Genomic DNA, 11674 nt, shown 5'->3' on the forward strand with positions numbered 1-11674 from the left:
ATATATTGTAACTTCTAAAAGAATTGGATTTAACTTATCTTTTGTGTTAATGTCTATTTGCATACTATATGCCGTATACCCCAATCACCTGATGACGACATTGCACCCGTGCACTCCCTATTCACTGCTAAGATATCATTTAAACCACACAAGAGATCAGATGTCAGCAAACTGCACTAAAAAGATCATGTGCATTGGATTTTACCAAGAGGTGTTGGTTAGAATCGACAGGTTTCTTCAAGAAAATATAAATTCTATTTTATTGATGTATAGACGGTTTGGCCGAGTGGTCTAAGGCGCCAGATTTAGGCTCTGGTCCGAAAGGGCGTGGGTTCAAATCCCACAGCCGTCAAGAGATGTTTAAAAATATCCCTACGCTCTCATTGTATTTCACTTTTCCATGAAAAACAATTACTTAAACAGCAAAATACGAAAATTAGTAGAAAAAAGGTTAGTCAGTCATTAATGTTTATTTCTTTTTTTTTAACAGAATTGATGGTAAATAATAAATATATTGTAACTTCTAAAAGAATTGGATTTAACTTATCTTTTGTGTTAATGTCTATTTGCATACTATATGCCGTATACCCCAATCACCTGATGACGACATTGCACCCGTGCACTCCCTATTCACTGCTAAGATATCATTTAAACCACACAAGAGATCAGATGTCAGCAAAACTGCACTAAAAAGATCATGTGCATTGGATTTTACCAAGAGGGTGTTGGTTAGAATCGAACAGGTTTTCTTCAAGAAAATAAATTCTATTTTATGATATATGACGGTTTGGCCGAGTGGTCTAAGGCGCCAGATTTAGGCTCTGGTCCGAAAGGGCGTGGTTCAAATCCCACAGCCGTCAAGAGATGTTTAAAAATATCCCTACGCTCTCCATTGTATTTCACTCCATGAAAAACAATTACTTAAACAGCAAAATACGAAAATTAGTAGAAAAAAGGTTAGTCAGTCATTAATGTTTATTTCTTTTTTTTTTTAACAGAATTGATGGTAAATAATAAATATATTGTAACTTCTAAAAGAATTGGATTTAACTTATCTTTTGTGTTAATGTCTATTTGCATACTATATGCCGTATACCCCAATCACCTGATGATGACATTGCACCCGTGCACTCCCTATTCACTGCTAAGATATCATTTAAACCACACAAGAGATCAGATGTCAGCAAAACTGCACTAAAAAGATCATGTGCATTGGATTTTACCAAGATTGTGTTGGTTAATCGAACAATTTCTTCAAGAAAATATAATTTATTTTATTGATATATAGACGGTTTGGCGAGTGGTCTAAGCGCCAGATTTAGGCTCTGGTCGAAAGGGCGTGGGTTCAAATCCCACAGCCGTCAAGAGATGTTTAAAAATATCCCTACGCTCTCCATTGTATTTCACTTTTCCATGAAAAACAATTACTTAAACAGCAAAATACGAAAATTAGTAGAAAAAGGTTAGTCAGTCATTAATGTTTATTTTTTTTTTTTACAGAATTGATGGTAAATAATAAATATATTGTAACTTCTAAAAGAATTGGATTTAACTTATCTTTTGTGTTAATGTCTATTTGCATACTATATGCCGTATACCCCAATCACCTGATGACGACATTGCACCCGTGCACTCCCTATTCACTGCTAAGATATCATTTAAACCACACAAGAGATCAGATGTCAGCAAAACTGCACTAAAAAGATCATGTGCATTGGATTTTACCAAGAGGGTGTTGGTTAGAATCGACAGGTTTTCTTCAAGAAAATATAAATTCTATTTTATTGATATATAGACGGTTTGGCCGAGTGGTCTAAGGCGCCAGATTTAGGCTCTGGTCCGAAAGGGCGTGGGTTCAAATCCCACAGCCGTCAAGAGATGTTTAAAAATATCCCTACGCTCTCCATTGTATTTCACTCCATGAAAAACAATTACTTAACAGCAAAATACGAAAATTAGTAGAAAAAAAGGTTAGTCAGTCATTAATGTTTATTTCTTTTTTTTTTAACAGAATTGATGGTAAATAATAAATATATTGTAACTTCTAAAAGAATTGGATTTAACTTATCTTTGTGTTAATGTCTATTTGCATACTATATGCCGTATACCCCAATCACCTGATGACGACATTGCACCCGTGCACTCCCTATTCACTGCTAAGATATCATTTAAACCACACAAGAGATCAGATGTCAGCAAAACTGCACTAAAAAGATCATGTGCATTGGATTTTACCAAGAGGGTGTTGGTTAGAATCGAACAGTTTTCTTCAAGAAAATATAAATTCTATTTTATTGATATATAGACGGTTTGGCCGAGTGGTCTAAGGCGCCAGATTTAGGCTCTGGTCGAAAGGCGTGGGTTCAAATCCCACAGCCGTCAAGAGATGTTTAAAAATATCCCTACGCTCTCCATTGTATTTCACTTTTTCCATGAAAAACAATTACTTAAACAGCAAAATACGAAAATTAGTAGAAAAAAGGTTAGTCAGTCATTAATGTTTATTTTTTTTTTTTTTACAGAATTGATGGTAAATAATAAATATATTGTAACTTCTAAAAGAATTGGATTTAACTTATCTTTTGTGTTAATGTCTATTTGCATACTATATGCCGTATACCCCAATCACCTGATGACGACATTGCACCCGTGCACTCCCTATTCACTGCTAAGATATCATTTAAACCACACAAGAGATCAGATGTCAGCAAAACTGCACTAAAAAGATCATGTGCATTGGATTTTACCAAGAGGGTGTTGGTTAGAATCGAACAGGTTTCTTCAAGAAAAATAAATTCTATTTTATTGATATATAGACGGTTTGGCCGAGTGGTCTAAGGCGCCAGATTTAGGCTCTGGTCCGAAAGGCGTGGGTTCAAATCCCACAGCCGTCAAGAGATGTTTAAAAATATCCCTACGCTCTCCATTGTATTTCACTTTTCCATGAAAAACAATTACTTAAACAGCAAAATACGAAAATTAGTAGAAAAAAGGTTAGTCAGTCATTAATGTTTATTTTTTTTTTTTTTTACAGAATTGATGGTAAATAATAAATATATTGTAACTTCTAAAAGAATTGGATTTAACTTATCTTTTGTGTTAATGTCTATTTGCATACTATATGCCGTATACCCCAATCACCTGATGACGACATTGCACCCGTGCACTCCCTATTCACTGCTAAGATATCATTTAAACCACACAAGAGATCAGATGTCAGCAAACTGCACTAAAAAGATCATGTGCATTGGATTTTACCAAGAGGGTGTTGGTTAGAATCGAACAGGTTTCTTCAAGAAAATATAAATTCTATTTTATTGATATATAGACGGTTTGGCCGAGTGGTCTAAGGCGCCAGATTTAGGCTCTGGTCCGAAAGGGCGTGGGTTCAAATCCACAGCCGTCAAGAGATGTTTAAAATATCCCTACGCTCTCCATTGTATTTCACTTTTCCATGAAAAACAATTACTTAAACAGCAAAATACGAAAATTAGTAGAAAAAAGGTTAGTCAGTCATTAATGTTTATTTCTTTTTTTTTAACAGAATTGATGGTAAATAATAAATATATTGTAACTTCTAAAAGAATTGGATTTAACTTATCTTTTGTTAATGTCTATTTGCATACTATATGCCGTACCCCAATCACCTGATGATGACATTGCACCCGTGCACTCCCTATTCACTGCTAAGATATCATTTAAACCACACAAGAGATCAGATGTCAGCAAAACTGCACTAAAAAGATCATGTGCATTGGATTTTACCAAGAGGGTGTTGGTTAGAATCGAACAGGTTTTCTTCAAGAAAATATAAATTCTATTTTATTGATATATAGACGGTTTGGCCGAGTGGTCTAAGGCGCCAGATTTAGGCTCTGGTCCGAAAGGGCGTGGGTTCAAATCCCACAGCCGTCAAGAGATGTTTAAAAATATCCCTACGCTCTCCATTGTATTTCACTTTTCCATGAAAAACAATTACTTAAACAGCAAAATACGAAAATTAGTAGAAAAAAGGTTAGTCAGTCATTAATGTTATTTCTTTTTTTTTTTAACAGAATTGATGGTAAATAATAAATATATTGTAACTTCTAAAAGAATTGGATTTAACTTATCTTTTGTGTTAATGTCTATTTGCATACTATATGCCGTATACCCAATCACCTGATGATGACATTGCACCCGTGCACTCCCTATTCACTGCTAAGATATCATTTAAACCACACAAGAGATCAGATGTCAGCAAACCTGCACTAAAAAGATCATGTGCATTGGATTTTACCAAGAGGGTGTTGGTTAGAATCGAACAGTTTTCTTCAAGAAAATATAAATTCTATTTTATTGATATATAGACGGTTTGGCGAGTGGTCTAAGGCGCCAGATTTAGGCTCTGGTCGAAAGGCGTGGGTTCAAATCCCACAGCCGTCAAGAGATGTTTAAAAATATCCCTACGCTCTCCATTGTATTTCACTCCATGAAAAACAATTACTTAAACAGCAAAATACGAAAATTAGTAGAAAAGGTTAGTCAGTCATTAATGTTTATTTCTTTTTTTTTTTACAGAATTGATGGTAAATAATAAATATATTGTAACTTCTAAAAGAATTGGATTTAACTTATCTTTTGTGTTAATGTCTATTTGCATACTATATGCCGTATACCCCAATCACCTGATGACGACATTGCACCCGTGCACTCCCTATTCACTGCTAAGATATCATTTAAACCACACAAGAGATCAGATGTCAGCAAAACTGCACTAAAAAGATCATGTGCATTGGATTTTACCAAGAGGGTGTTGGTTAGAATCGAACAGGTTTTCTTCAAGAAAATATAAATTCTATTTTATTGATATATAGACGGTTTGGCCGAGTGGTCTAAGGCGCCAGATTTAGGCTCTGGTCCGAAAGGGCGTGGGTTCAAATCCCACAGCCGCAAGAGATGTTTTAAAAATATCCCTACGCTCTCCATTGTATTTCACTTTTCCATGAAAAACAATTACTTAAACAGCAAAATACGAAAATTAGTAGAAAAAAGGTTAGTCAGTCATTAATGTTTATTTCTTTTTTTTTTTTTTTTTACAGAATTGATGGTAAATAATAAATATATTGTAACTTCTAAAAGAATTGGATTTAACTTATCTTTTGTGTTAATGTCTATTTGCATACTATATGCCGTATACCCCAATCACCTGATGATGACATTGCACCCGTGCACTCCCTATTCACTGCTAAGATATCATTTAAACCACACAAGAGATCAGATGTCAGCAAACTGCACTAAAAAGATCATGTGCATTGGATTTTACCAAGAGGGTGTTGGTTAGAATCGAACAGTTTTCTTCAAGAAAATATAAATTCTATTTTATGATATATAGACGGTTTGGCCGAGTGGTCTAAGGCGCCAGATTTAGGCTCTGGTCCGAAAGGGCGTGTTCAAATCCACAGCCGTCAAGAGATGTTTAAAAATATCCCTACGCTCTCATTGTATTTCACTCCATGAAAAACAATTACTTAAACAGCAAAATACGAAAATTAGTAGAAAAAAGGTTAGTCAGTCATTAATGTTTATTTCTTTTTTTTTTAAACAGAATTGATGGTAAATAATAAATATATTGTAACTTCTAAAAGAATTGGATTTAACTTATCTTTTGTGTTAATGTCTATTTGCATACTATATGCCGTATACCCCAATCACCTGATGACGACATTGCACCCGTGCACTCCCTATTCACTGCTAAGATATCATTTAAACCACACAAGAGATCAGATGTCAGCAAACCTGCACTAAAAAGATCATGTGCATTGGATTTTACCAAGAGGGTGTTGGTTAGAATCGAACAGTTTTCTTCAAGAAAATATTAATTCTATTTTATTGATATATTGACGGTTTGGCCGAGTGGTCTAAGGCGCCAGATTTAGGCTCTGGTCCGAAAGGGCGTGGGTTCAAATCCCACAGCCGTCAAGAGATGTTTAAAAATATCCCTACGCTCTCCATTGTATTTCACTTTTCCATGAAAAACAATTACTTAAACAGCAAAATACGAAAATTAGTAGAAAAAAGGTTAGTCAGTCATTAATGTTTATTTCTTTTTTTTTTTTTAACAGAATTGATGGTAAATAATAAATATATTGTAACTTCTAAAAGAATTGGATTTAACTTATCTTTTGTGTTAATGTCTATTTGCATACTATATGCCGTATACCCCAATCACCTGATGATGACATTGCACCCGTGCACTCCCTATTCACTGCTAAGATATCATTTAAACCACACAAGAGATCAGATGTCAGCAAAACTGCACTAAAAAGATCATGTGCATTGGATTTTACCAAGAGGGTGTTGGTTAGAATCGAACAGTTTTCTTCAAGAAAATATTAATTCTATTTTATTGATATATTGACGGTTTGGCCGAGTGGTCTAAGGCGCCAGATTTAGGCTCTGGTCGAAAGGGCGTGGTTCAAATCCCACAGCCGTCAAGAGATGTTTAAAAATATCCCTACGCTCCATTGTATTTCACTCCATGAAAAAACAATTACTTAAACAGCAAAATACGAAAATTAGTAGAAAAAAGGTTAGTCAGTCATTAATGTTTATTTCTTTTTTTTTTTAAACAGAATTGATGGTAAATAATAAATATATTGTAACTTCTAAAAGAATTGGATTTAACTTATCTTTTGTGTTAATGTCTATTTGCATACTATATGCCGTATACCCCAATCACCTGATGATGACATTGCACCCGTGCACTCCCTATTCACTGCTAAGATATCATTTAAACCACACAAGAGATCAGATGTCAGCAAAACTGCACTAAAAAGATCATGTGCATTGGATTTTACCAAGAGGGTGTTGGTTAGAATCGAACAATTTTCTTCAAGAAAATATTAATTCTATTTTATTGATATATTGACGGTTTGGCCGAGTGGTCTAAGGCCAGATTTAGGCTCTGGTCCGAAAGGGCGTGGTTCAAATCCCACAGCCGTCAAGAGATGTTTAAAAATATCCCTACGCTCTCCATTGTATTTTTTCACTTTCCATGAAAAACAATTACTTAAACAGCAAAATACGAAAATTAGTAGAAAAAAGGTTAGTCAGTCATTAATGTTTATTTCTTTTTTTTTTAACAGAATTGATGGTAAATAATAAATATATTGTAACTTCTAAAAGAATTGGATTTAACTTATCTTTTGTGTTAATGTCTATTTGCATACTATATGCCGTATACCCCAATCACCTGATGACGACATTGCACCCGTGCACTCCCTATTCACTGCTAAGATATCATTTAAACCACACAAGAGATCAGATGTCAGCAAACTGCACTAAAAAGATCATGTGCATTGGATTTTACCAAGAGGGGTTGGTTAGAATCGAACAGGTTTTCTTCAAGAAAATAAATTCTATTTTATTGATATAGACGGTTTGGCGAGTGGTCTAAGGCGCCAGATTTAGGCTCTGGTCGAAAGGGCGTGGGTTCAAATCCACAGCCGTCAAGAGATGTTTAAAAATATCCCTACGCTCTCCATTGTATTTCACTTTCCATGAAAAACAATTACTTAAACAGCAAAATACGAAAATTAGTAGAAAAAGGTTAGTCAGTCATTAATGTTTATTTCTTTTTTTTTTTACAGAATTGATGGTAAATAATAAATATATTGTAACTTCTAAAAGAATTGGATTTAACTTATCTTTTGTGTTAATGTCTATTTGCATACTATATGCCGTATACCCCAATCACCTGATGACGACATTGCACCCGTGCACTCCCTATTCACTGCTAAGATATCATTTAAACCACACAAGAGATCAGATGTCAGCAAAACTGCACTAAAAAGATCATGTGCATTGGATTTTACCAAGAGGGTGTTGGTTAGAATCGAACAGGTTTCTTCAAGAAAATATAAATTCTATTTTATTGATATATAGACGGTTTGGCCGAGTGGTCTAAGGCGCCAGATTTAGGCTCTGGTCCGAAAGGGCGTGGGTTCAAATCCCACAGCCGTAAGAGATGTTTAAAATATCCCTACGCTCTCCATTGTATTTCACTTTTCCATGAAAAACAATTACTTAAACAGCAAAATACGAAAATTAGTAGAAAAAAGGTTAGTCAGTCATTAATGTTTATTTCTTTTTTTTTTTTTTACAGAATTGATGGTAAATAATAAATATATTGTAACTTCTAAAAGAATTGGATTTAACTTATCTTTTGTGTTAATGTCTATTTGCATACTATATGCCGTATACCCCAATCACCTGATGACGACATTGCACCCGTGCACTCCCTATTCACTGCTAAGATATCATTTAAACCACACAAGAGATCAGATGTCAGCAAACTGCACTAAAAAGATCATGTGCATTGGATTTTACCAAGGGTGTTGGTTAGAATCGAACAGTTTTCTTCAAGAAAATATAAATTCTATTTTATTGATATATAGACGGTTTGGCCGAGTGGTCTAAGGCGCCAGATTTAGGCTCTGGTCCGAAAGGGCGTGGGTTCAAATCCCACAGCCGTCAAGAGATGTTTAAAAATATCCCTACGCTCTCCATTGTATTTCACTTTTCCATGAAAAACAATTACTTAAACAGCAAAATACGAAAATTAGTAGAAAAAAGGTTAGTCAGTCATTAATGTTTATTTCTTTTTTTTTTAACAGAATTGATGGTAAATAATAAATATATTGTAACTTCTAAAAGAATTGGATTTAACTTATCTTTTGTGTTAATGTCTATTTGCATACTATATGCCGTATACCCCAATCACCTGATGATGACATTGCACCCGTGCACTCCCTATTCACTGCTAAGATATCATTTAAACCACACAAGAGATCAGATGTCAGCAAACTGCACTAAAAAGATCATGTGCATTGGATTTTACCAAGAGGTGTTGGTTAGAATCGAACAGTTTCTTCAAGAAAATATTAATTCTATTTTATTGATATATAGACGGTTTGGCGAGTGGTCTAGCGCCAGATTTAGGCTCTGGTCGAAAGGGCGTGGGTTCAAATCCCACAGCCGTCAAGAGATGTTTAAAAATATCCCTACGCTCTCCATTGTATTTCACTTTTCCATGAAAAACAATTACTTAAACAGCAAAATACGAAAATTAGTAGAAAAAGGTTAGTCAGTCATTAATGTTTATTTCTTTTTTTTTTTTACAGAATTGATGGTAAATAATAAATATATTGTAACTTCTAAAAGAATTGGATTTAACTTATCTTTTGTGTTAATGTCTATTTGCATACTATATGCCGTATACCCCAATCACCTGATGACGACATTGCACCCGTGCACTCCCTATTCACTGCTAAGATATCATTTAAACCACACAAGAGATCAGATGTCAGCAAAACTGCACTAAAAAGATCATGTGCATTGGATTTTACCAAGAGGGTGTTGGTTAGAATCGACAGGTTTCTTCAAGAAAATATAAATTCTATTTTATTGATATATAGACGGTTTGGCGAGTGGTCTAAGGCGCCAGATTTAGGCTCTGGTCCGAAAGGGCGTGGGTTCAATCCCACAGCCGTCAAGAGATGTTTAAAAATATCCCTACGCTCTCCATTGTATTTCACTTTTCCATGAAAAACAATTACTTAAACAGCAAAATACGAAAATTAGTAGAAAAAAGGTTAGTCAGTCATTAATGTTTATTTCTTTTTTTTTTTATCAGAATTGATGGTAAATAATAAATATATTGTAACTTCTAAAAGAATTGGATTTAACTTATCTTTTGTGTTAATGTCTATTTGCATACTATATGCCGTATACCCCAATCACCTGATGACGACATTGCACCCGTGCACTCCCTATTCACTGCTAAGATATCATTTAAACCACACAAGAGATCAGATGTCAGCAAAACTGCACTAAAAAGATCATGTGCATTGGATTTTACCAAGAGGGTGTTGGTTAGAATCGAACAGGTTTCTTCAAGAAAATATAAATTCTATTTTATTGATATAGACGGTTTGGCGAGTGGTCTAAGGCGCCAGATTTAGGCTCTGGTCCGAAAGGGCGTGGTTCAAATCCCACAGCCGTCAAGAGATGTTTAAAAATATCCCTACGCTCTCCATTGTTTTTTCACTCCATGAAAAACAATTACTTAAACAGCAAAATACGAAAATTAGTAGAAAAAAGGTTAGTCAGTCATTAATGTTTTTTTTTTTAACAGAATTGATGGTAAATAATAAATATATTGTAACTTCTAAAAGAATTGGATTTAACTTATCTTTTGTGTTAATGTCTATTTGCATACTATATGCCGTATACCCCAATCACCTGATGACGACATTGCACCCGTGCACTCCCTATTCACTGCTAAGATATCATTTAAACCACACAAGAGATCAGATGTCAGCAAAACTGCACTAAAAAGATCATGTGCATTGGATTTTACCAAGAGGGTGTTGGTTAGAATCGAACAGGTTTTCTTCAAGAAAATATAAATTCTATTTTATTGATATATAGATTTGGCCGAGTGGTCTAAGGCGCCAGATTTAGGCTCTGGTCGAAAGGGCGTGGGTTCAAATCCACAGCCGTCAAGAGATGTTTAAAAATATCCTACGCTCTCCATTGTATTTTCCATGAAAAACAATTAAACAGCAAAATACGAAAATTAGTAGAAAAAAGGTTAGTCAGTCATTAATGTTTTTTTTTTTTAACAGAATTGATGGTAAATAATAAATATATTGTAAATTCTAAAAGAATTGGATTTAACTTATCTTTTGTGTTAATGTCTATTTGCATACTATATGCCGTATACCCAATCACCTGATGACGACATTGCACCCTTGCACTCCCTATTCACTGCTAAGATATCATTTAAACCACACAAGAGATCAGATGTCAGCAAAACTGCACTAAAAAGATCATGTGCATTGGATTTTACCAAGAGGTGTTGGTTAGAATCGAACAGGTTTCTTCAAGAAAATATAAATTCTATTTTATTGATATATAGCGGTTTGGCCGAGTGGTCTAAGGCGCCAGATTTAGGCTCTGGTCCGAAAGGGCGTGGGTTCAAATCCACAGCCGTCAAGAGATGTTTAAAAATATCCCTACGCTCTCCATTGTATTTCACTCCATGAAAAACAATTACTTAAACAGCAAAATACGAAAATTAGTAGAAAAAAGGTTAGTCAGTCATTAATGTTTATTTTTTTTTTTTAACAGAATTGATGGTAAATAATAAATATATTGTAACTTCTAAAAGAATTGGATTTAACTTATCTTTTGTGTTAATGTCTATTTGCATACTATATGCCGTATACCCAATCACCTGATGATGACATTGCACCCCGTGCACTCCCTATTCACTGCTAAGATATCATTTAAACCACACAAGAGATCAGATGTCAGCAAACTGCACTAAAAAGATCATGTGCATTGGATTTTACCAAGAGGTGTTGGTTAGAATCGAACAGGTTTTCTTCAAGAAAAAAATATTAATTCTATTTTATTGATATATAGACGGTTTGGCCGAGTGGTCTAAGGCGCCAGATTTAGGCTCTGGTCCGAAAGGGCGTGGGTTCAAATCCACAGCCGTCAAGAGATGTTTTATATATCCCTACGCTCTCCATTGTATTTCACTTTTCCATGAAAAACAATTACTTAAACAGCAAAATACGAAAATTAGTAGAAAAAAGGTTAGTCAGTCATTAATGTTTATTTC

At 34.5% G+C, this 11674-nt stretch overlaps 12 non-coding genes across 12 annotated transcripts; all 12 read left to right on the plus strand.

The window, feature by feature from the left end:
- Positions 1-272: 272 nt before the first annotated feature.
- TRNAL-UAG lies at positions 273-352 on the plus strand. The gene has a single exon. It is a non-coding gene; the product is annotated as a tRNA-Leu (tRNA).
- Positions 353-781: 429 nt separating this feature from the next.
- Positions 782-860, plus strand: TRNAL-UAG. Its single transcript has one exon. It is a non-coding gene; the product is annotated as a tRNA-Leu (tRNA).
- A 934-nt stretch (positions 861-1794) lies between these two features.
- Positions 1795-1874, plus strand: TRNAL-UAG. Its single transcript has one exon. It is a non-coding gene; the product is annotated as a tRNA-Leu (tRNA).
- Positions 1875-2304: 430 nt separating this feature from the next.
- Positions 2305-2382, plus strand: TRNAL-UAG. Its single transcript has one exon. It is a non-coding gene; the product is annotated as a tRNA-Leu (tRNA).
- Positions 2383-2815: 433 nt separating this feature from the next.
- TRNAL-UAG lies at positions 2816-2894 on the plus strand. The gene has a single exon. It is a non-coding gene; the product is annotated as a tRNA-Leu (tRNA).
- Positions 2895-3327: 433 nt separating this feature from the next.
- On the plus strand, positions 3328-3406 carry TRNAL-UAG. Its single transcript has one exon. It is a non-coding gene; the product is annotated as a tRNA-Leu (tRNA).
- Positions 3407-3835: 429 nt separating this feature from the next.
- TRNAL-UAG lies at positions 3836-3915 on the plus strand. The gene has a single exon. It is a non-coding gene; the product is annotated as a tRNA-Leu (tRNA).
- A 940-nt stretch (positions 3916-4855) lies between these two features.
- Positions 4856-4934, plus strand: TRNAL-UAG. Its single transcript has one exon. It is a non-coding gene; the product is annotated as a tRNA-Leu (tRNA).
- Positions 4935-5881: 947 nt separating this feature from the next.
- Positions 5882-5961, plus strand: TRNAL-UAG. Its single transcript has one exon. It is a non-coding gene; the product is annotated as a tRNA-Leu (tRNA).
- Positions 5962-7925: 1964 nt separating this feature from the next.
- Positions 7926-8005, plus strand: TRNAL-UAG. Its single transcript has one exon. It is a non-coding gene; the product is annotated as a tRNA-Leu (tRNA).
- Positions 8006-8437: 432 nt separating this feature from the next.
- Positions 8438-8517, plus strand: TRNAL-UAG. Its single transcript has one exon. It is a non-coding gene; the product is annotated as a tRNA-Leu (tRNA).
- Positions 8518-11471: 2954 nt separating this feature from the next.
- TRNAL-UAG lies at positions 11472-11550 on the plus strand. The gene has a single exon. It is a non-coding gene; the product is annotated as a tRNA-Leu (tRNA).
- Positions 11551-11674: the final 124 nt, after the last annotated feature.

This window comes from Ipomoea nil, unplaced genomic scaffold, assembly GCF_001879475.1.
Source record: "Ipomoea nil cultivar Tokyo-kokei standard unplaced genomic scaffold, Asagao_1.1 scaffold0918, whole genome shotgun sequence".
Taxonomy (NCBI): domain Eukaryota; kingdom Viridiplantae; phylum Streptophyta; class Magnoliopsida; order Solanales; family Convolvulaceae; genus Ipomoea; species Ipomoea nil.